Source organism: Suncus etruscus, chromosome 5 (assembly GCF_024139225.1).
Source record: "Suncus etruscus isolate mSunEtr1 chromosome 5, mSunEtr1.pri.cur, whole genome shotgun sequence".
NCBI lineage: Eukaryota > Metazoa > Chordata > Mammalia > Eulipotyphla > Soricidae > Suncus > Suncus etruscus.
The window spans coordinates 92,454,735-92,477,612 of NC_064852.1; the positions used below are offsets into that span (position 1 = coordinate 92,454,735).

General features: G+C 45.3%; 1 non-coding gene and 1 pseudogene across 1 annotated transcript; one reads left to right on the top strand and one right to left on the bottom strand.

The window, feature by feature from the left end:
- Positions 1 to 15,669: 15,669 nt before the first annotated feature.
- On the top strand, positions 15,670 to 15,802 carry LOC126010126 (small nucleolar RNA SNORA51). Its single transcript, XR_007496262.1, has one exon. It is a non-coding gene; the product is annotated as a small nucleolar RNA SNORA51 (small nucleolar RNA).
- A 1,651-nt stretch (positions 15,803 to 17,453) lies between these two features.
- Positions 17,454 to 17,572, bottom strand: LOC126010287 (uncharacterized; annotated as a pseudogene).
- Positions 17,573 to 22,878: the final 5,306 nt, after the last annotated feature.

The following is a 22,878-nucleotide window of genomic DNA, read 5'->3' on the forward strand; positions in this document are numbered from 1 at the left end:
AGAAACCAGGGGTGCACTTCCTTAGAACCACTGGTCTGGCAGGCTACACAAGTGCCAGTTCACAGGTGGAGTCAGGTTGGTGAAAAACAATGTTCTAAATAAATTTTTGCTAGAGTGGGGGCTCCACTTCAAAGCTCACTTTCCTCTTTTAGCCTCCTTCCAGCCACTCTGCATTCTTCAGGTCTTGACATTTAGCTTCCCCCTGGAGCTAAGGGTGTGAGAACAAGCAGAGCAAGGTGGCATCACAACAGCCCAGCTCAACAATCACACTCATTCCTAAAATCCATGACCCAGATCACCCTCAGCAGTGGCATGACCTCCATAACCTGGGACCCTGTCTTAATCATTCCTTATGTTAGATTCATAGGTCAGGACGCTTGACCTAGGTATTGTTGCAAGTTAGTCCTTTAAGGAGTTGACTGATGGAGGGATGGAGGATGAGGTCTTTCTCCTCCAACTCAGACCACACGTCTGCCACTCTGTTCAGCCGGCGGTTCTGTGGTGAATGCGGCGGGTATAAAGCTAACAGGCAGTCAGGCTTCAGAAGATATCAGCTTTATTGCAAGGATAAGGCTGAAGCCAAAGGCCCCAGAATCAGCCCCAGAAAAAAGCCCCAGCCTTCCACAGACCCTTGCTTCTATACATCATAATCAGGTACCACCCTAGGGTGGGAGCAGAATGCCAGGTCACACCCTAGGGTAGGGCACAATCACCGATCAGGGTAGGGTCAGTAACATAATAATCCCATGGAAATGTTTACATACACAACAGGTATCATTGATTAAAGAGATGCTACTATGTAGAAATGCTGTAATGAACGGAAAATCTGGTTCCTTTCATTCTTTTGTAAAAAGGACTCATTTTGTATATCAGTACAATGTGATTGTCTCATGCTTGCAAGATTGACATACCACATCCAACAGAGCTCCAGGGTCCCGTCACTGTTACCCCCAACTGCCTGCCTCCACACTCCCATGCTTTGCTGACATGTACAGATGGATGAGGTTTAGGCCAGGCCGCCCCGCTTGCTTGTCTCCTCTGAGGTAGATTCTCAGGTCAGTTCAGCAGCCAGAGATAGAGGAAGAGTTTGGGGTCTGTGTGATAGCTCAGTTGCAGATACAGAGTTGGAGCTGGGCTGAGCTTCCATGGTATTCACACCACAGAAATGGCAGATATTGGTAGGGGTTGGGGTGTCAAATTAGGAATTGATTCCTGAACCTGTGGATGAGCAATTTTGGGTTGGGTTTGGTTTTTGCTTGGGGGCCACACCTGGCAGTGCCTAGGGTTCACTCCTGGCTCTGTGTTCAGAGACCACTCCTGGTGGGACTCAGGGACTCACTGTGGCCCAAGGGATTGAGTCTGGGCTGTTTCTGTCTCTCCTGCTTCTGTGTATAATCATTTATCAACACACTAGCAGCTTGTTGAAGCCTTTCTCTGAAATCAGAATTTTTTGCTATTCAGTTTTTCACAAACTCCTCCAATAGAACAACAGGTTTAACTTTGTGAACTAAGCATTTCCCAAGTCTGTGACACACATGGACAGTCCAGACTCAAGTATACAAGAAGTCATTTAAGTAGCTCTGTGGGTTGCATGCATGAGAAATAGGTTTGATCCCTGGTACCACTCAGAGCCCTAAGCACTGCTAGGTATGACTCCAGAAATACAAATTAGAATGAATTTTACTTTGAGTTCTGAATCCCTTCCTGAAACCCATGGGGACATAAAAAATCATAAAATTGGGCCTGAGAGATAGCACAGTCGGGAAAGTATTGCCTTGTACCCAAATAACCTGGATTCAATCCTGTCATCCCATATAGTCCCCCAGCACTGCCTAGAGTGATTCTTTAGTGCAGAGCCAGGAGTAACCCCTGAGCATTGCCGAGTGTGGCCCAAGAAAACAATAACAACAAAAAGCCATAAAACCTAATCTTCCGGGGCCGGGCGGTGGCGCTAAAGGTAAGGTGCCTGCCTTGCCTGCGCTAGCCTTGGACGGACCGCGGTTCGATCCCCTGGTGTCCCATATGGTCCCCCAAGCCAGGAGCAACTTCTGAGCACATAGCCAGGAGTAACCCCTGAGCCTTACCGGGAGTGACCCAAAAAACCAAAAAAAAAAAAAAAAAAAAAAAAAACCTAATCTTCCTGCCAGTCTCAGCTCCTGTTCAGTTCTCCACATTAGGCGGTACCCTGTGGTATGGGGCACTTTCTGCCCAGGAGACACTGCTCAGACTTTCTAGTCCCTGCTGCTCTGTGAACTCTGGGGTGCAGGAACCCTGTCTTGCAAGTGTCACCTACTGATGCCCCTCACACCTAATGCACTCCACTTCTAAAGGCCCTTCAGCTGGTTCACCCACACTGGGCTGCAATCCTGGATCCAGCAACCTGGCAGCAAACTCTGGCTCCTTAAGGGAAGGCTTCCCCTCCCACCCCTATACTCCTCCCCTTCACCCCATCAAATTTCCCAGATGGGCTAGATCCCTCTAATTCATTCAGTCTTTGCTGTGAATCTGCTGTATTCTCCCTAGAATTGCTGTGAACAGCAGCTGCTGACAGAAGGGTAGAGGTGGAGCATTGCCCCCCCCATCTCCTTATGGGGAGTAGAGGATTAGGGGTAATGGAACAGAGAAGCTGATACTAACAAATGCCTTTCTGATCCTTCACACAGCTCTGAACAGGGGGCTCCCCACATCATTCAGGGAAACCATGGGTATCATCTGATGCACACTGTGGAGTGTAACATGGAAGCAGAGGCCCCAAGGGAAGACAGCGAAAGGGCCTTTTCCTTACAACTGACCTGAATTTGATTCCTGGCACTACCTGTGATCACTGAGTGCAGAGCCAACAATGAGCCCTGAGTATTGACTAGTGTGACCCCCAAACAAATTTTTAAAAAGTGGGTGTAAAGAGTGCAGAGTCGGGGGAGCTCTGGCTGGCCTTGAAGTCTGTGGGCATTTGGGAATTTCCTTCTGACAGCTGTGTCTTCCACTTCCCACCCTCCCCAGAGAGACTCTCTTTTGAGTGGGTAGTAAGTACTTCTGCAAAGGGTTTGAGTACCCACTGTAACTGAGTGGGAGCACAATGTCCCTTGGAATTTTCAATATATTGATTTTCTTCAATGACCCCCAAATGCGAAGTCTCTAGCCAACTGGAATCCCACCCCCATCACCTGGGCAGATTTAATTGCAGCTAGTTCTAAAGTGTTTATTTCATGTAGTGTTTATATTGGTGGCAACTACAGTAGCAAATCCTTGGGCCTCGATAAGATCAACAAATTACCAAGTGCTAATTGTTTCTGCCAGGTGTAAGTGAGGAGATAAATAGCTTATAAATTAAACAGCAGTGCCTGAGGGTGCCGGCCAGCTCTCTCCAGCAAAATAATTTCCTCTTATCCCCTAATTAGACACTTTTACCTGTTAAAAACTGCACTCGATAATGACTATGTGATCCTTCTACTGCCAAATGAGAAGTGAGAAGAAAGGAGATAAGGGAACAGGAGATAATAAATTGAATTTCAGTGACATTTTATCCTTTGCCATCATTGAAATGTAGGCTGTCTATCTTGGATCACAGTGGGTGGTAGATTATTTTCTTCCTTGAAGAAGTCTCTAGGGATATGGGGTCCCTTCACAGTCACTCTCTGGGTGCCTTGTGGTCTGGGCACCTTTCATGCTGCTTGCAAGCTGGAACTATGCCCTGCCATTTGAGAGCTGGACTCAGATTCACTGGTGTGCTAGACCAACAAAGTTATTCAGAGCTGGGACCCACCTTTCAGCATGGCCATCCATGCCTGTCCATTCCCCACCAGCCTTGTGTCCATTCCCAACACAAAGAGCCCCGGGAGGGCTGAATATAGCAAGACCCCATCCCTTTTTTGGAAATGCCAGCATGTGTGTGCTGCCCAGAAGGCAAAGGTGCCTCCAGTTTCCTCCCATTAGCTTCTCGGCATCTGGCAAGAAGTGTTACCTAGATCATAGTCTCTCTCTCTCTCTCTCTCTCTCTCTCTCTCTCTCTCTCTCTCTCTCTCTCTCTCTCTCTCTCTCTCTCTCTCTCTCTCTCTCTCAATTTTATCCTTTTTCTTTCCTTTCTTTATTTTTAATTATAGTAATTTTTATTTTGACCAAAGTGGGTTACATATCTTTCACAGTAATGTTTTAGGTATATATTAACATTGAATCAGGGGAACTCCCATCTTCTTTCCTTTCTTCTTTTTTCTTTTTCTTTTTTCTCCCTTTCTTCCTTCTTTCTTTCCTCTTTTCTTCTTTCTTTCTCCTTCCTTCCTCCCTCGCTCTCTCCTTCCCTCCCTCCTCCCTCCCTTCTTTCCTTCCTTCCTTCCTTCTTTCCTTCCTTCCTTCCTTCCTTCCTTCCTTCCTTCCTTCCTTCTCTACTTTCATCACAGTGTGTCATATTAGAACTTCTAATATCAATTCTGTTTTTTCTTTTTTCTTCTTTTTTTTGGGGAGGAGTTGGTTTTGGGGTCATACCCAGCAGTGCTCAGGAGTTACTCCTAGCTCTGTGCTCAGAAATTGCTCCAAGCAGGCACGGGAGACCATATGGGATGCCGGGATTCAAACTACCCTTGGTCCTGTGTCAGCTGCTTGCAAGGCAAACGCCCTACTACTATGCTATCTTTCCGGCCCCAATTGTGTTTTGTTTTGTTTTGATCCATCCATTCATCCATTCTTCTGGTGTTTGCCAGCATTTTTGGTTCAACCCTGAGATGGGGTGCTGGATCAAAGACAAACATGGGATGGGCAAGATAGGCACATTTTTTTCTGCTGAGCTCATAGGGAGAGGCCACAGTTGAAGATACTGATTCGGGTAGGAAACTGTGGGCAGGCCTCACCCAACCTGGGCAAGGCGGGAGGATTCTAGTAAGGAGAGGAAAGAGCAAAGATTTTACTTGGGCTTGCAGGCTCCTCTACTGAGTTATAACCTGCTGAGAAGGGAGGGTACAGGTAGGATAGAGGTTGAAGCCAGGGGAAGGGAAGTGGAGGAGGAGAAGGAGCAGCAGCATGAGGGAAGGTGAGTGAGAGTTGTTGAGTGAGATGAGTTGTCCCCCTTCACTCTCAATCCCACTTAGCTCCTCTGCGGAAGTGGGTGGAGGAAGAAATCCTCCTGGTCCTGTTTGCTGCGACCTGGGAAGAGGAATTTGACCCCTGGGCCTTGATTTCTTCATTAGTGGAGACCAAAGCATCATCTCCCTCTCAGGCTTGTGAGGATCAGTTGTGGAAAGAGCTCATGAGAAGCACAAGAGGCTTTCATTAATATTAAGCTATATCCACAATTTAGTGAGTATTGGGTTGGCTCCAACAGAAGGGAAGGTGCACATGGCAGATTCCCTGCCATCACCTACAGTCCCTCTGAGCACCACTAGGGTTTGCTCCTGAACAGAGTCAGGAATAACGCGGTGAAGTTTAGTGAATATAAATAATTGATTAAAGTGTTTAGCTAAGGGCCGGATTGATAGCACAGTGATAGGGCATTTGCCTTGCACGTGGCCGACCAGGGATGGACCCTGGGTTCAAACCCCGTGTATCATATGGCCCCCAAGCCTACCAGGAGTAACCTCTGAGCTTCATAGGGTGTGACCCAACCCCCCAAAAATTGTTCAGCTAAAATGGGGGTAGCTCCACTGGGTGATGGCCCTGGTGTTTCCCCCAAAACAGTAACAGTGAAAAGAGGGGAGTTAGGGAGCTAAATCTTTTCCTTACCAACAATGCTACATGTTCTGTCCTATCAGTCAATACAAAATGACATACTGAATCAAGATGGAAAGAGGTGAATGAAACCCAGTTAAGTTTCCTGTGGCATTAAGGTGGCATTTAAATTGAGTTTGGTCGAAGGGCCAGGGGTTTGCCAGATAATGAAAGTGAGTAAGGCATCTCAAGGGGATGCAGATTATGTGATAATCCAGAGGTACAAACAAGCCTGGGGTGCCAGGACTGAGGCATGGCTGTGGAGTGAGAAAAAAAGGGTCAGAGGACAAATTCATGCAGAGGAGTCTGAATTGATTGATGAAGGTCTTGTAGACTGTTGTTTTGTTTTTTGACGCTAATTACGTGTTATTTTGAAGAGTGGGGGGAAATGGGGAAAAGAAACTTTAAAATGTTTCTCCTTGGGACCGGCAAGGTGGCGCTAGAGGTAAGGTGTCTGCTTTGCAAGCGCTAGCCAAGGAAGGACCACGGTTTGATCACCCAGCGTCCCATATGGTCCCCCCAAGCCAGGGGCAATTTCTGAGCGCTTAGCCAGGAGTAACCTCTGAGCATCAAACAGATGTACCACCCCAAAAAAAAATGTTTCTTCTTGGGGGCTGGAGCAACAGTCCAGCCCAGTGTGTAGGGAGCTTGCTTTCCATGTGCAACCTAGTTTCAATCCCCAGAATTGTAATGGTTACCCAAACTTGCCAGGGATAATTTTTAAGTGCAGAGCCAGGATCCTCAAGGTATCCATGTGTGTGTTGGGGGTTGGGGAGGAAATCACCTTTCCTTGTAATTTACTTACAATTTTTTCCTTAAGTGCCTTTCTTTTTTTAAAAGAAACTTGATCTCACAATCATAAATGGAAAGCTTAGAGTCAAATGTGTTTTGAGGGGAGTCTAGCAGGAGGAGGCTTGGCAAGCCCACGCCATGCCGGAGGCCTGCTTGGCCAGGCCTAGGGGGGGTGCGGGACTTGGGTAACCCCAGCACCCCTCTGCCGCCTTGCTCCAGATCTCCAGGGCTTTCCCGGGCCACACGCCTGAGCAAGCCGGTGAGTTGGGTCCCTTGGTGGAGCTTGAAGGTACCCTAGGCCTTCCCCCACTATCCATGCAGCTCCTTAGGGAGGGTCTGGGTGGGGCTCTGAACCTCTGGTCTCCCAGCTTCTTGAAGGATCTCTCCTTCCTGGGAGCCGGGAGTCTAGCAGGAGGAGGTTTGGCTGGCACTGGTAATCTCTGTCCAGTCTACATTCTCAAAATCGCGCGGGGGCTATTGCCCCCGCGTGCACAAGAAACATTAATAGTACTCTCACAAGAAACATTAATAGTACTCACTATCATTGAATTATGTTTTTATGTATGCAGAATGTCCATTTTGTACTCTGCCCTTTTGCATACCCCTTCATAAGTTCATATTTCTCTTTAACTTCTTTATCTCCTATCATCATTACTCCTTTTTTACCCTTTCTAACTTAAGTAGTATTGAGTCCTAATTCACAGACCAAAGTGGTGCCCTAGAGTTAACACCCACCCAACTATTTTAAAAGGCATAAAAATGACGCATATCTTTTCAACATTTTATGGGTGTTTTCTTTGACGGCTATAACTTTTGCTAAATACTTTCTTATACAGTGATGATCCCCCCCCCCCATGTTTTTTATCTTCTCTTTGTGAACTGCTCAATATGGAATTTGGTGTGAAAGAATCCCTCAGTTTAATACTTATGTTTTGAACCAAGTCATGGGTCTTGTTGGAAATGTTCTTATGCCCCCATATATCTGATAGCACCACGTGGCTTTATTACTTGTTTGCGTAGGCACACTAACATGGGAAAATACTATACATACTAATAAGTTCTTATCTAATAGAAATGGGAACACACAAATCTTGTAGTGCAATGAGACCTTACACCCTGAACATTGACATAAAGACCTGGCACAGGCCTCAGAAGAATGGGCATTCTCCATTTACCCCTTGATCTACAGAAGACATTTACAAAACATCCAAGGTTGTATATAACATCACCCGGAGGCATTCCTGTACCAGGGACGACCCTACAGCTGCTCTGACATCGATCTACTCAAAAGAGACATCCCTTAACACTGAGAAGACAACAAGAACAATGGCCTGCTTACTGGACAGGGCTTGCTGTATTGCCCCTTTATGGTGAGGTTTGTCTATAACATCACCTGGAAGCAATCCTCTACCACGGAAGACCCTACCACTGCTCAGACATCGTCCTGCTCAAAAGAGACTTCCCTTAATACTGAGAAGACTTAACAACAACAACCTGCTTACAGGACAGGGCTTCCTGCATTCCCCTTTCATGGTGAGGTGAAACGAGAAGGCACTCCACATCATGACTTCAATGTAGGACATGCAGATTCCAGAATCTTTAATACAGAAACATGAGACCGACAACAGAGACTGTGTGATAAGTGTGTTGGCGCTACGGACAATGTCTTGGAACGAACGATAACTTTCCTGAGGCCTAGAGCTGGTCTTATGCCAGGAAACTTCAGGGGTAGGATCTCTTTGTATTTAGGCCAAGGCTATTCCTTTCCATGCCTCTCATATTTTGGTGGGCCTATGCAAACAACAATTGCCACTCTAACACCGTTTTTACTGTGCTCCTTTGACTCTAATCCTTAAAACACACCCACTTAAAATTTGAGGTTAACTTAAGCTAATATGCATGTACATGGAAATGTAAAAAATACTATGCCTCTAATGTTTAAGGAGTTACGTAAGTTTGATGGCTTTAGATTGCCTTGTGTGCTGTTAAGAAATATTATAATGTGCTACAATCTGGGGACTTGAGGGACAAAGTAATTGCACATGGATTCTGTTTTATTTATCTTAACTTTCTTTGGTGAAAGTTCAAAGTTAAGATATCAGCAAGGGGACTTCTTCTGATAATTATGTTATGGGTGATTGTCCTTCCACTGTAACTTTACCTTATCCTCTTTCTTTGCATCTTTTGTTCTCATAATTCAAAATAAAAAAATTATAAAAAAAATGTGTTTTGAATTTGCTCTGATCAAGAAAGCAGATATGGGGCCCGGAGAGATAGCACAGCGGTGTTTGCCTTGCAAGCAGCCGATCCAGGACCAAAGGTGGTTGGTTCGAATCCCGGTGTCTCATATGGTCCTCCGTGCCTGCCAGGAGCTATTTCTGAGCAGACAGCCAGGAGTAACCCCTGAGCACAGCCGGGTGTGGCCCAAAAACCAAAAAAAAAAAAAAAAAGAAAGAAAGAAGATATGGTGCTTATACCCAACATTAATTAACAGGGCCCCCAGGACAAAAGAATCAGTGAATAATTCTGCTGAAAAATATATGAATATTTACACAGAATAGGATAAAGACTATTCATATATAGATATTTAGATCACATATAGAGGGCCCAGAAAGATAGCACAGTGGTGTTTGCCTTGCAAGCAGCCAATAGGACCAAAGGTGGTTGGTTCGAATCCCAGTGTCCCATAAGGTCCCCCCGGCCTGCCAGGAGCTATTTCTGAGCAGACAGCCAGGAGTAACCCCTGAGCATCGCTGGGTGTGGCCCAAAACCAAAAACAAAAACAAAATCACATATAGATATATTTTATATATTTATATACTTAACTATATAAAAGTGGATTATAGGAAAGTATAGGATATAATCTGGATTATATTATATTTTGGATTATAGGAAAATTCCCAGGCAGGTATCCAAGGCCTTCCCTGGCAATATTAGCTGCAGAGATGAGAAAAATGTAAGATATAAATAAATGACATGAGAGATAGCACAGCGATAGGACATTTGCCTTGCAAGCAGCCAACCTAGGACCAAAAGTGGCTAGAATCCCAGCATCCCATATGGTCCTCTGAGCCTGCCAAGGGTGATTTCTGAGTAGAGAGCCAGGAGTAACCCCTGAGCATTGCCGGGTGTGACCCAAAAAACAAACAAACAAAAAATAAAAGACATGATTTTCTTGCAGCTTTCCAACAAATATAAACATATTCTAAAATTTAAAACTCAACTTTTTAGAGGCTGAAAAGATAGCACAGTGGTAGAGCATTTGTACACAGCTGACACAGGTCGAATGGTGGTTTGAATCCCGACATCCCACATGGTCTCCTGAGCCAGCCAGAAGCGATTTTTGAGCTCAGAGCTAGGAATAATTCCTGGAAACTGCTGGATATGACCCCCCGCCCAAAAAAAAAGAAAGAAAGAAAGAAAAGAAACTCATCTTAAAAAAATAATAATAGGGGCTGAAGCGATAGCACAGTGGTAAGGCCGTTGCCTTGCATGCGGCCAATACAGGACAGACCCCGGTTCGAATTCCGCATCCCATATGGTCCCCCGAGCCTACCAAGAGTGACTTCTGAGTGAAAAGCCAGGAGTAACCCCTGAGTGCTGCTGAGTGTGACCCCCCCAAAAAATAATAATAGTGGCCAGTGCAATAGTTTAGTGAGTAGAGTGCTTGCCTTCCTCATGGCCGACCAGGGTTCAATCCCCAACACCACATATATCCAGTCTTACCTGGAGTGATCCCTGAGCATAGAACTAATAGTAAGCCCTGAGCACTACTCAGTATGGCCTGAAACACAACAACAAAAATAATGATAATGGTGGTTTAAAAAGCCAAATAGGGGCCAGAGAGTAGCATGGAGGTAAGGTGTTTGCCTTGCATGTGGAAGGACGGTGGTTTGAATCCCGGCATCCTATATGGTCCCCCGTGCCTGCCAGTGGTTATTTCTGAGTGTAGAGCCAGGAGTAACCTCTGAGCGCTGCCAGGTGTGACCTAAAAACCAAAAACCAAAAAAAAAAAAAAAAAAATCAGCTTAAAAGCCAAATAGTACCAGTTTCTCTTTGAACTTGAGAATTGAGGCAGAGGTGGGGAAGCAACACATTAAAAATAGTTCATGTGGGGGCCGGAGAGATAGCACAGTGGCGTTTCCCTTGCAAGCAGCCAATCCTGGACCAAAAGTGGTTGGTTCGAATCGGTGTCTCATATGGTCCCCCATGCCTGCCAGGAGCTATTTCTGAGCAGACAGCCAGGAGTAACCCCTGAGCACTGCCGGGTGTGCCCCCCCCCAAAAAAAATAGTTCATGCGGGGGCCAGAGAGATAGCACAGCGGCACAGCCAATCCAGGATTTAAGGTGGTTGGTTCGAATCCCGGCGTCCCCCGTGCCTGCCAGGAGCTATTTCTGAGCAGATAGCCAGGAGTAACCCCTGAGCACCGCTGGGTGTGGCCCAAATCCCCCCCCCCCCCAAAAAAGTTCATATTCAGTAGTTTTATTTTGTAATATATCTTCCTCTACCACTTAAAACTATCCCATGTAGCCAATGCATTTGCTTCCAAAAGGTGCACATCTTGCAAGGGTGTAGCCTTGGGTCCATCCCAGAGCAGCACAATCCCTGCCCCTTCCCCAGCATTGCAGGGAGCAGATCTAGTAACTCACCCAAAGTACGCAATAAGATGCGAGGAACTGAAATCCACAGAAGAGTCCCATTCCCAGATTAAACACTGAGCAAAACGAGTTAGGCTTTGCTACGGGAAGGACTTGGCCTTTTACTATGGATTATGAGGCTTGGAGAGAGGAGTCTAAGGGACCAGGGCCATTGCACAAGTAGGTGGTTAGGCACTTGCCTTGCACATAGCCTGTCCCAGTTTAATCTCCCCACTGTAATATGAGCACAGAACCAGGAACAACCCCTGACCACCGCCAAATGTAACACAATTCCCTTCTTATCCCTCCAGAAAGGATATTTGAGTGTTTTTTGGGGGAGTGCATTCGAGAATTTTACCTGGAGGAAAGCAGGACAAGCCCAGGTGGTTGGGGAAGGGAGGGAAAGCTTGGTGGAAGAAAAATTCCTGGGTCCCCAGGAATCCAGGGCCAAGGTTTATGTGAAAGTGTATCATGGGGTAAAGCTGTCAGGGGCAGCCTGCTGGTTTTGAGGGTCAAAGATATGTGACTAAACTGCCCTGAGGACAACCAGAGCTCAAGCTAGACTAGATGTGGATGCCACCCTTCCATGGAGGACAGTTGGAGAAGGAAGGAAGAGAACACTGGAACCCACAGAGAAAACGAGGACATGCCCCAGGCAATAATACCCAGTGCAAAGATGGGGGTGTTTTAGAAGTCACCCTGTCCTGATTCCACAGGGCTGCAGGGTCAGCAGCTGGGTGTCGGGGTGAAGGCGGGGGTCTGGGTGGCAGCGAACTGTGGGTCTGTCCAGCCCATCAGCCTGACCTCCCTGCAGGTGTCAGTCTGAGAGCAGAAGTGACTTGTTTGGGACCTCTAAAAATTAAAAAAAAAAAAAAAAATTCCACCACACAAGAATAGTTCTTTTATTCCAGTTTTTTTATTTTTTTTAAAAAAAAAAGCTTTAATGAGGAGTGCATTTAACACATCGGGGGTTTTCATTGTTTTCAATTATGTGCAATTCTGAAAGGAGAGCACAAACTCAGAGCCTGAATGGAGAATTGTGTGGCTGCGGATTGGCGCTGCTTTAAACATTTGCTTTACTACTTTAAGAAGAGAACTGTAAAATGGAAATAATGATATATTATTACAAGTAAATTACACTGTGGAGTAGCATTAATATTGCAGTTGAAACCTAGAATTTGAAATAAAGATGGAAATATTCATTTGTACATAGTTTTTGTTCTTAGAAAAATGATTTGGAATTAGGGGAACGGCTCCCTCCTGCTGGTGCGCCCCAGGGCGGGAATGTGGTGCCGGCCTGAACCATGGGGCACAGCCACCTCATCGCTCAGCAGGGGGGCACTGCACAAGCTGGGGGCGGGGGTATGGGCCACCACCCAACCAGGGTGGGGATTATCGGATGGAAATATGGGGATTTTCCAGCCTTCCATCCTTCCTTCCTCCTTCCTTCCTTTTTCTTCCTTTCTTCTTTCCTTCCTTCCCTTTTCTTCCTTTCCTTTTTCCTCTTCCTTCTTTTCTTCATTTTCCCCTTCCTTCCTTTCTGCCTTCATTCCTTTTTCTTCCTTCTTTCCTTTTTCTTCCTTCCCTCCCTTCCTTCCTTCCTTTCTTTTCTTTCATCTTTCATTTCCTTCTTTCTTCCTCCCATCATTCCCTCCTTTCCTTCCTTCACAGCACTCAAAGTTATTCCTAGTTCTGTGCTCAGGGAGCTTAGGTGCCAGGCATCAAGCTTAGGCCTCCTACATGTGATGCACTCACTAAACTATCTCTCTGGCCCCACAACTGCTTTCTTTGTATGGTGGCAGGAAAGGAAGTTGAGCCACACCCAGCTGTACTCAAGATTTATACCTGGCTCTGTGCTCAAGAATGGTGACTTAGAAAGGTGCTCAGAAGACCAAATGAGATGGCAGCAATAGAATCAGGGTTGGTGGCATGCTAGCTAAGAACTTTGATCTCTACTGTCTCCCCATCCCTATCTTTTTGTTATTGCCTGTTGGCCCAGCCACAGACAATCCTGGCAGTTCTCAATGTTTACTCAGCTCTGCCTGGTCACTCCCGGAGGTACCCAAGGACCATGTATTGCCTGAAATGAACCTGGTTCTTCTTCTTCTTTTTTTTTAATAATTTTTATTGAGGAGCTATAGCGATAGCACAACAGTAGTTTGTCTTGCAAGCGGCTAACCCAAGATAGACGGTGGTTTGATTTCTGGCATTCCATATGGTCCCAAGCCTGCTAGGCGCGATTTCTGAGTGCAAAGCCAGAAATAAACCCTGAGTGCCACTGGGTGTGACACCCAAAAAATTTTATTGAGACCAATGTGAATTACCAGTCTTTCACAGTTCATATATACACATATATAAATAAATATGGAAATATATTTACATATTAATATATATTGGTTTTGGGGTCACACCTGGCAGCATTCAGGGGTTACTCCTGGAACTGTGTTCAGATATTGCTCCTGGCAGGCACGGGAACAATATGGGATGTTGGGATTTGAACCACTATTTATTCTGGATTGGCTGCATGCAAGGAAACACCCTACCACTGTGCTATCTCTTCAGCCCTTACAGTTATATTTAAGGTACATAGTGACAGTGAATTAGGGCCATTCCCATCACCACTGTTGACCTCCTTCTGCCACTGTTCCCAGCATACATCCCATACCTCCATCCTTAGTCCCCTGGACTGCTAGTGTAACAGGTCCCTTTTGTGTATAGCTTGTTATAGTTTGGGTCTCTTGATTCTATTGTCATTGACTTTGGGTTGGGTATTTAGGTCTGATAATTTTTTATTTCCACTCAATCTCATGAGACTGCTTTGCCCCTGATACCATATACTTTTTTTTTTTTGCTCAATTTGTAGGAAGCCATAGAAATATGAGGCAGAACAAGATGATTCATGTTCTATGGTTATATTAGAAAAGAAAAGGTGGTGATGGGCCCGGAGAGATAGCACAGTGGAGTTTGCCTTGCAAGCAGCCGATCCAGGGTCTAAGGTCGTTGGTTCAAATCCCGGTGTCCCATATGGTCCCCCGTGCCTGCCAGGAGCTATTTCTGAGCAGACAGCCAGGAGTAACCCCTGAGCACTGCCGTGTGTGGCCCAAAAACAAACAAAAAAAAACAAAAAAAAAAAAAAAAAGAAAAGGTGGGCAGGAGCCCCTGTCTAGAAGCTATAAATATAAATTTAAGAGAAGAAAAGAAAAAGAAAAAAGGGGCCGGGCGGTGGCGCTGGAGGTAAGGTGCCTGCGCTAGCCTAGGATGGACCACGGTTCGATCCCCCGGCGTCCCATATGGTCCCCCAAGAAGCCAGGAGCAACTTCTGAGCGCATAGCCAGGAGTAACCCCTGAGCATCACAGGGTGTGGCCCAAAAACAAAAAAAAAAAAAAAAAAAGAAAAAAGAAAAAGAAAAAAGGGGGCTGATGAGGCAAGTTTTTTGTGTTTTGTTGTTGTTGTTTTGTTTTGTTTTGCATAGGCACAGTAAATATTGGGAAAATTAGAAAGGAAATTTCCTTGGCTTAAGAGATACAGGGTGGGGACCAGAGAGATAGCATGGAGGTAGGGTGTTTGCCTGTCCCCTGAGCCTGCCAGGAGCGATTTCTGAGCGTAGAGCTAGGAGTAACCCCTGAGCACTGCCGGTGTGACCCAAAAACCAAAGAGAGAAAAAGAGAGAAAGAGAGTTTGCGGCCCTCCATACAACATTTTGTGGCCCGAGGCCGGCCTTAAAATATCGCAGTGCTCGCGATTATTTGCTTACCAAATAATCGCAATAAAAATCTCATTAGTAAGAAAAAAATCGCATTAAACATTCGCATACCCCAAGCAGTTCCGTTCGGGGTATGCAAATGTTTAATGCGATTTTTTTTTCTTACTAATGCGATTTTTTTATTGCGAATATTCGGTAAGCAAAATCCCTTATGTGGACTGCCTCACCCCAACTTTGCCTCCTGCAGCACCCAGGTAAATTGAGTTTGAGACCCCTGCCTTAAAGCATATTGTCATGACACTGACTAAAGGCTCCGTACATGTTCATTGTCAAACCCCAAGGTTTTTCTTTATGGTGCCAGAAAATGTTCTGTTCAGTCCTGGTTGTTAAAGTCAGTCCCTCTGTAATTAGAGATCTTGTGAACCTCATTCTACATGGAAAGCATGTGCTCAGCCATTGAACTATTTGTTTGGCCCTTCCAAGCTTCCTTTACAGTGAGAATCCCTTCACTCTTCACCCAGAGAATCCCCCAACTTCTACACTGGGAACCCCAAGAAACCTGTTATGGCATTTATGAATCACAGGACAGCAAATATCTCAGAATATAGAATGATAGAGAAGAAATAGACATTTAAAAAAAAAAATCCCGGGCCCTGAGAGATAGCACAGCAGCGTTTTCCTTGCAAGCAGCGATCCAGGACCTAAGGTGGTTGGTTCGAATCCCAGTGTCCCATATGGTCCCCCGTGCCTGCCAGGAGCTATTTCTGAGCAGACAGCCAGGAGTAACCCCTGAGCACAGCCGGGTGTGGCCCAAAAAAACAAACAAACAAAAAAAAAAACCGACCTCCCAATTCTTACCACAGGCTGTGTTCTTTACACTGACTGTATAGAAAGAACAGGTATAGTAAATGCACCCCATATACACATCAACACAGGCCCTTTGCCTGGTCTGTATTGTGAATTGGGGGACAAAAAAAATCCCATTCACAATAGAACTACAGAAACTTAAATACCTTGGAGTCAACTTAACTAAAGAGGTGAAGGACCTATACAAAGAAAACTACAAAACCCTGCTTCAAGAAATTAAAGAGGACACAAGGAAATGGAGACATATACCCTATTCATGGATTGGGAGGATTATCATTAAAATGGCAATACTCTCCAAAAATTTTTTTTTGTTTTTGTTTTTTTGTTTTTTGGGCCACACCCGGCTGTGCTCAGGGGTTACTCCTGGCTGTCTGCTCAGAAATAGCTCCTGGCAGGCACAGGGGACCATATGGGACACCGGGATTTGAACCAACGACCTTAGACCCTGGATCGGCTGCTTGCAAGGCAAACACCGCTGTGCTATCTCTCCGGGCCCTCTCCAAATTATTTTACAGATAAAAAAAATGTTTACAGGGCCGGATTTATAGCACAATGATAGGGCATTTGCCTTGCACGCTGCAAGGCAAACACCCTACTGCTGCACTATGTTCAAATCCTCTAGGTCATTTAGAAAAGGTCTTTTTATCAGTGTTTTTATTTTATGTACTTCGTTAGTTAGTTAGTTAGTTAGTTAGTTAGTTAGTTAGTTAGTTAGTTAGTTAGTTAGTTATTTTAGGCTGGGCTGTGGCTCTCAAGGATTCTTCTAGCTCTGAGATCAGAAATTACTCCTGACAGGCTTATGGGACCATATGGATGCCAGGTCAACCACATGCAAGGCAAACACCCTACCCATTGTGCTATGGCTCTGGACCTGTTTTTATTTTATGATCCAGGATCATCCAATTAAAGATCATTAATTTAACTTACTTATCTGGTCTCTAATCTCCTGCCTCTTGAATAGGTGTGTGTGTGTGTGTGTGTGTGTGTGTGTGTGTGTGTGTGTGTGTTTATCTTTCAACTGGTACCTTCCTCCTCTTCCTTTGTTGTTTCAACACTCAAGGTCACTCATTCACCTGGTTGTTGGAGACAACACACTTGACTCTGGTGCTGGGACTCCTATCAGCAGGGCCTCCAGTCTTCTATATATCATATATATAGGTCCAGGATTCAACTCAAGACCTCATGCCTGCCATCAGGTATTCAACCATTGAACTTCATCCCCAGCCTCCCTGAGGGACCAAAGTTTCCTACTAAGATTTTTAGACCAGATTTACAGTATAATGCCTCCTCATCTGGATCCATTTACTCACCCCAATAAGTCCCACATAGGTGACTTCATAGCTCTTGTTCATTGACTCCAGAGTTCATTGTCTTTTGGTAAATCAAGCCACTGTCCCCTTTTCAGTGATGCTGTTGTATTTGATTGCTGGTGTGGTGTAAGGTCTCTGGAGGGTCCACAGCGACCCTACCTCCTCATCTTCTTCTGTGGATTTTCTCTCCTTGTTAGCGAAAGTTGGGCTTAATGACTCATTTCTTTTTTGTTTTGTTTTGTTTTGGTTTTTTTTTTTTGTTTTTCGGGCCACACCCATTTGATGCTCAGGGGTTACTCCTGGCTAAGCGCTCAGAAATTGCCCCTGGCTTGGGGGGGGGCCATATGGGACGCCGGGGGATCGAACCTCAGTCCTTCCTTGGCTAGCACTTGCAAGGCAGACACCTTACCTCTAGCACCACCTCGCCATACCCCCCCCTTTTTTTTTAAGCCTACAGCACCCGGTATTCCCAGGCGGTCTCCCATCCAAGTACTAACCAGGCCCGACCCTGCTTAGCTTCCGAGGTCAGATGAGAGGTGGCACATTCAGGGTGGTATGGCTGTAGACTTAATGGTTCATTTTTAAGGAACAAATTATGGCAAAAGGCATAGAGTATCACTTCTGACCTAGGCTTATAGAAAGCCTGTCTACTGTTTGTGTTCTTATCAGTTTGTATGGGTGCCCCAGAGAAGGTAGCTTCTGTGTAAGGTGGCCCTAGAGAAGGGACTCAGCAGAGCTGGCTGTAAAGCTTTGAGGCCTGCTAACCTCCTGAATTAAATTATAATGGATAATAATTATTTGGCTTTTGTTGTTACTTGTTTTTGCTTTGAGGCTACACCCCAGCTATGCTCACGGCTAATTCCTGGTGTGCTTATGGGTCACTCCTCACAGATAATATGTGGTATAGGGAATTGAATCTTGGTCAGCCATATGCAAGGCAAACTCATTACTCACTGTACTATCTTTTATTTGTTTTTTATTGTCAAGTTCTCTTTTTATTGTGAAGTTCTCTTCAGCTGAAAGGGCACTCTCTATTCACCCCTGAACCAGGGAAGCTATCTACAAAACATCCAAGGCTGTTTATAGCATCACCTGGAAGCAATCCTCTACCAGGGAAGACCCTACCGCTGCTGTGACATCGACCTGCTCAAAAGAGACTTCCCTTAACACTAAGAAGACTTGACAACAACAATGACCTGCTTACAGGACAGGACTCTCTGCATTGCCCTTTAATTGTAAGGTGAAACTAGAGGACGCTCCGCACCATCCTGACTGCAATGTAGGATATGCAGATTCCAGGATCTTTAATACAGAAACATGATACCAACAACAGAGACTGTGTGAAAAACAAAACTGTATTGGCACTACAGACAATGACTTGCATTGGGCAAACTAGTTTGCCTGGAGCCTAGAGTTGGTCTTATGCCAGGCAACTTCAGGGGTAGGGTCTCCTTGTATTTAGGCCAAGGCTTTTCCTTTCCATGTCCCTCATATTTTGGTGGGCCTATGCAAACAAAAATTGCCACTCTAACACCGTTTTTACTGTGCTCCTTTGACTCTAATCCTTAAAAACAAAAACCACTTAAACTTTTGAGGATAACTTAAACTAATATGCATGTGCATGGAAATGTAGAAAAATACTATGCCTTCAATGTTTAAGGAGTTACATAAGTGTTATGTCTTTGGATTACTTTCTGTGCTGCTAAGAAATATTATAATGTATTACAATCTCGGGACTTGAGGGACAAAGTAATTGTACATGGGTTCTGTTTTAATGTTCTTTGGCTGAAAGTTCAAAGTTAAGATATCAGCAAGGGGACTTCTGAGAATTCTGTTTATGGGTGATTGTCCTTCCACTGTAACTTTACCTTGTCCTCTTTCTTTGCATCTTTGTTCTCATAATTAAAAATAAAAAATTAAAAAAAAAAGAAGTTCTCTTCAGCTGAGGTCTCCTTTATCCTGGCATATTCCCATACATCTTTCAGCACTTTTTGAGGAGGCGAGCCTCATCCGGTAATACTCAGGGGATTGCTCTTGGCTCTGCTCTTGAATTACTTCTAATGTTGTTTGGGAGATCATAAGGGATCCCAGGGATCAAACCTGGGTTGGCAGGTGCAAGGCAAGTGCCCTCCTCACTGTACTATCACTTCTGCTCCTTGAACACTGTATTTCCTTTTTTCACCTTCTATCCTCCCTGCTGCAGCAATTAGCTCTCACTCTAAGTTTCATTAGTAGAAATGACACTAAAATTGGGATCTGGACACTAGGTCAATTATTCCTATTGGATTGTCATTGCTTTGGGGCTCTTTTCACAAGCAGAGCTAGGAAATGCATTTTGTGAAGAACAATTTTCTGGGGGGTTTTGGGTCACACCTGGCTGTGCTCAGGGTTTACTCCTGGTTCTGTGCTCAGAAATCACTCCAGGCATGCTTGGAGGACCAATGGAGGACCAATGGATACCTATAGGGAATCGAACCCAGATTTGTCCCGAGTCGGCCTCGTACAAGGAAACTCCCTACTGCTGTGCTATCGCTCAGGCCCCATATAAAGAACAATTTTTAAAAAATGTATTGCTTATTAATTCCAACCCCACTGAATTCCTCCTCTCTCTTCTACTTCATCCCAGTACCTCTACTCTGTGCACTCTCTCCACACCCATTAGGTTATTTGCTGTATCCCACATCCCCCAGCTCCCTCAATTTCAGAGGTACTTGCCTTGCATGTGGCCGTCCCAAGTTCCATCTCTAACATCCATAGATAGTACAGCTGCTAGGGTGCTTGCCTTGTATATGATCAACTCAGATTCAATTCCTGGCACCCCATAAGGTCCCTGAGCACAGAACCAGGAGTAAGCCCTGAGCACTTCCAGGCATAGCACAGAAAATAAAAAGGAAAAAGAGAAGGAGAATAGGGAGATGATTAGATGTTAAGATAAGCAGAGAGAAAAAGCACATTAGGAAAACTGGGATATACATATATGTGTCCCAATACTTTCAGATCACTATAACTTTGACATTTCTTTTTTTTTTTTTTTTTTTTTTTTTTGGTTTTTGGGTCACACCCGGCGGTGCTCAGGGGTTACTCCTGGCTGTCTGCTCAGAAATAGCTCCTGGCAGGCACGGGGGACCATATGAGACACCAGGATTCGAACCAACCACCTTTGGTCCTGGATTGGCTGCTTGCAAGGCAAACACCGCTGTGCTATCTCTCCGGGCCCTGACATTTCTTTAATATGCTTAATATCCTTTAAAAAAAAAAGGACAGAAGTAGGCTCCTTTAAAGAAACTGTGTGACTGAACAATGAACAAACAAGAGAAGGTCAGGGTGAATCATAACTAGTTTAAATAGACACATTGCCCTGGGCTGGGGGAGCAGGGCCCAGAATTACTTTTGGACGGCAGGGGGTTGAGTCGGGAAAAATCTCCCACCCACCCTCACACTCTCATCATATCCACCCAGTCTCCTTCCACTGCGGGCGTAGTTTAATTTCTGCCTTGAGATTTCTCATCCTCTGAGCCTTTATCCTGGAGAACATTCAGAAGTGTAGGTCCAGATGTGCAGTGAGCAGAAAGTGTGCAGTGAGCAGAAAGTGGGCGGAGAGCCCACAACCATGGCCACTAGGTGGTGCTCCTCTAGATCCGTTTCTTTTGCTTTATTTATTTATTTATTTACTTTATTTATATTTTTTATATTGGGCCGCACCTCGTGGTGATCGAGACTTACTCTTGCTGAGCTCAGGAATCAGTCCTGGCAGAGTTGAGGAACTTGACCATATGGGATGCCAAGGACTGAACCTGGGTTGGCTACTTACAAGGCAAAGGCCCTACCTGCTGTTCTATATGGCTCCTGGGACTCCCAGATGGCTTTTTGAGGACCTTTAGGGAGGAAGTGTTGTAAGAAGAAAAGGGGAAGTGAATCATTAGGTTTAATGGGCCAAGAGGAAGCCCTACTGGGAAGTTCCCTTCATCCACACAATCTCAACTTCTACAAGCAACCTCCTCCCTTCTTGGACCATGTTAGGAAATCTCCTTTTCACTGGGTGTCCACAGTGCTAGAATACTGGTGCAGCCTGGATTCTGTCTGTGGGCAAAAGGAAATCTCACCTCTCCATGTCTGTTTCCCACAAGAAGGCTGTCATTGGCCACGATCTTTCCTGTTTGCCTTTGCCCTGGGTCTCCTGACCCTGGAAACTGCTTCCTCCCTTCCCAAAATATCTTAGATCAGGACGGGTAAAGTCTCTGTCATGAGCACCCTACCTGGCACAAATACCGTACTCACCTCCTGCCAGCCCTTCGCGGCATCTCTCAAGCTGCACCTGGAGACCACGGGCATTGCTCGGTTTGGGGGATGATCCCTGCCATCCACTTTCTTGGGGATCAGCAAATTCCATCTGGAGAAAGGAACTGCTTTCACCTTGGCACAAGCATTCAGGGTGATCACTTTTCCCTTACAGAAAAGAATTTCAGGAGGAGGGGAAGTAGTGATGCAAGGTTGTTGTTGCATTTTTTTTTTACTTTTATTTATTGAGTGATTGGTTTTTGGGCCACACCCAGCAGCGCTCAGGGGTCACTCCTGGCTCTGCACTCAGAAAGTGCCCCTGCAGGCTGGGGGATCTCATGGGATGCCGGGAATCGAATCGAACCAGGTCCCTACTAGATAGGCTTCATGCAAGGCAAACATCCCACCACTGTGCAATCTCTCCAGACCCAGGTTTATTATCATCATCATCATTATTATTATTAGGTGTGAGGGATGAGAAAGAGGTGCACATATTGAAAAGAGAACATGAACTTCCAGGTGGAAAAAGCTAGCAAAAAGGCATAGAGTCACGCATGCCGCTACATGTTCAAGGAAGAACATGGACTTAAGAGTAAACCCGTGGCTTTCTAGGGGAGCTTTTATACAATTCCTCCATATAGTCCCCCCCCCCACCATCTCTGGTTTTTGTTTGTTTGTTTGTTTGTTTGTGGGGCCACACCTGGTGCTGTTCAGGAATTACAGCTGGTGATGCTCATGCTGGAGGAGGGCTGGGGAGAGAGTAATGGGGATCATATGGGATGCAGGGGATTAAACCTGGATTGGTCGCATGCAAGGCAAACACCCTACCTGCTGTGCTATTGCATCATCCCCCTTTTCTTGGAGTTGTTTTTTTTTTCGGGCCACACCCATTTGATGCTCAGGGGCTACTCCTGGCTAAGCGCTCAGGAATTGCCCCTGGCTTGGGGGGACCATATGGGACTCCGGGGGATTGAACCGCGGTCCTTCCTTGGCTAGCGCTTGCAAGGCAGACACCTTACCTCTTGCCACCTCGCTGGCCCCTTGGAGTTCTTTTTTTAAAATTAATTATTTCTGGTGATTAAATATATACAAGGAAGGCATGTAGTCTACCTCATCAATGGACAAAGATGATATCTTTAGATTTTATTAAAATGAATTAATTTCTAATTTACTCTCCACATTATTTAAAACTCATTTGTCCCTTTAATTGCATGAGATCTTCATATAGTTCTTAAAGTTCTTTACTATCTGGGCTGTGTCACAGGGAAAACTTTGCAAGGTTGATGTTCTCCTAATCACAGTCCTTGCACTGTAGATATTCCCTTCATAGTCTCATAGATTCTTCTGTAGCTTCTCCTTTCCTGAAGGGCCACCCCTCTCTGGGTGGGGCCTTGGAGTTCTGATTCTGGGTGGTGTCTCAGATTCTTTTCTCTAAAGAGCTCAGGATTTGTAATCCAACAGGATGTGATCCTCCTGTCTGTGGCCACATAAGAGCTAGGCCATTTCTTCTTAATTTTCTTATTTCCCAAGAGTACATTTTGCAGGAACCATGGTGGCTTCCATCTGCATACACCAAAACTCTCAAGCAGGGGACC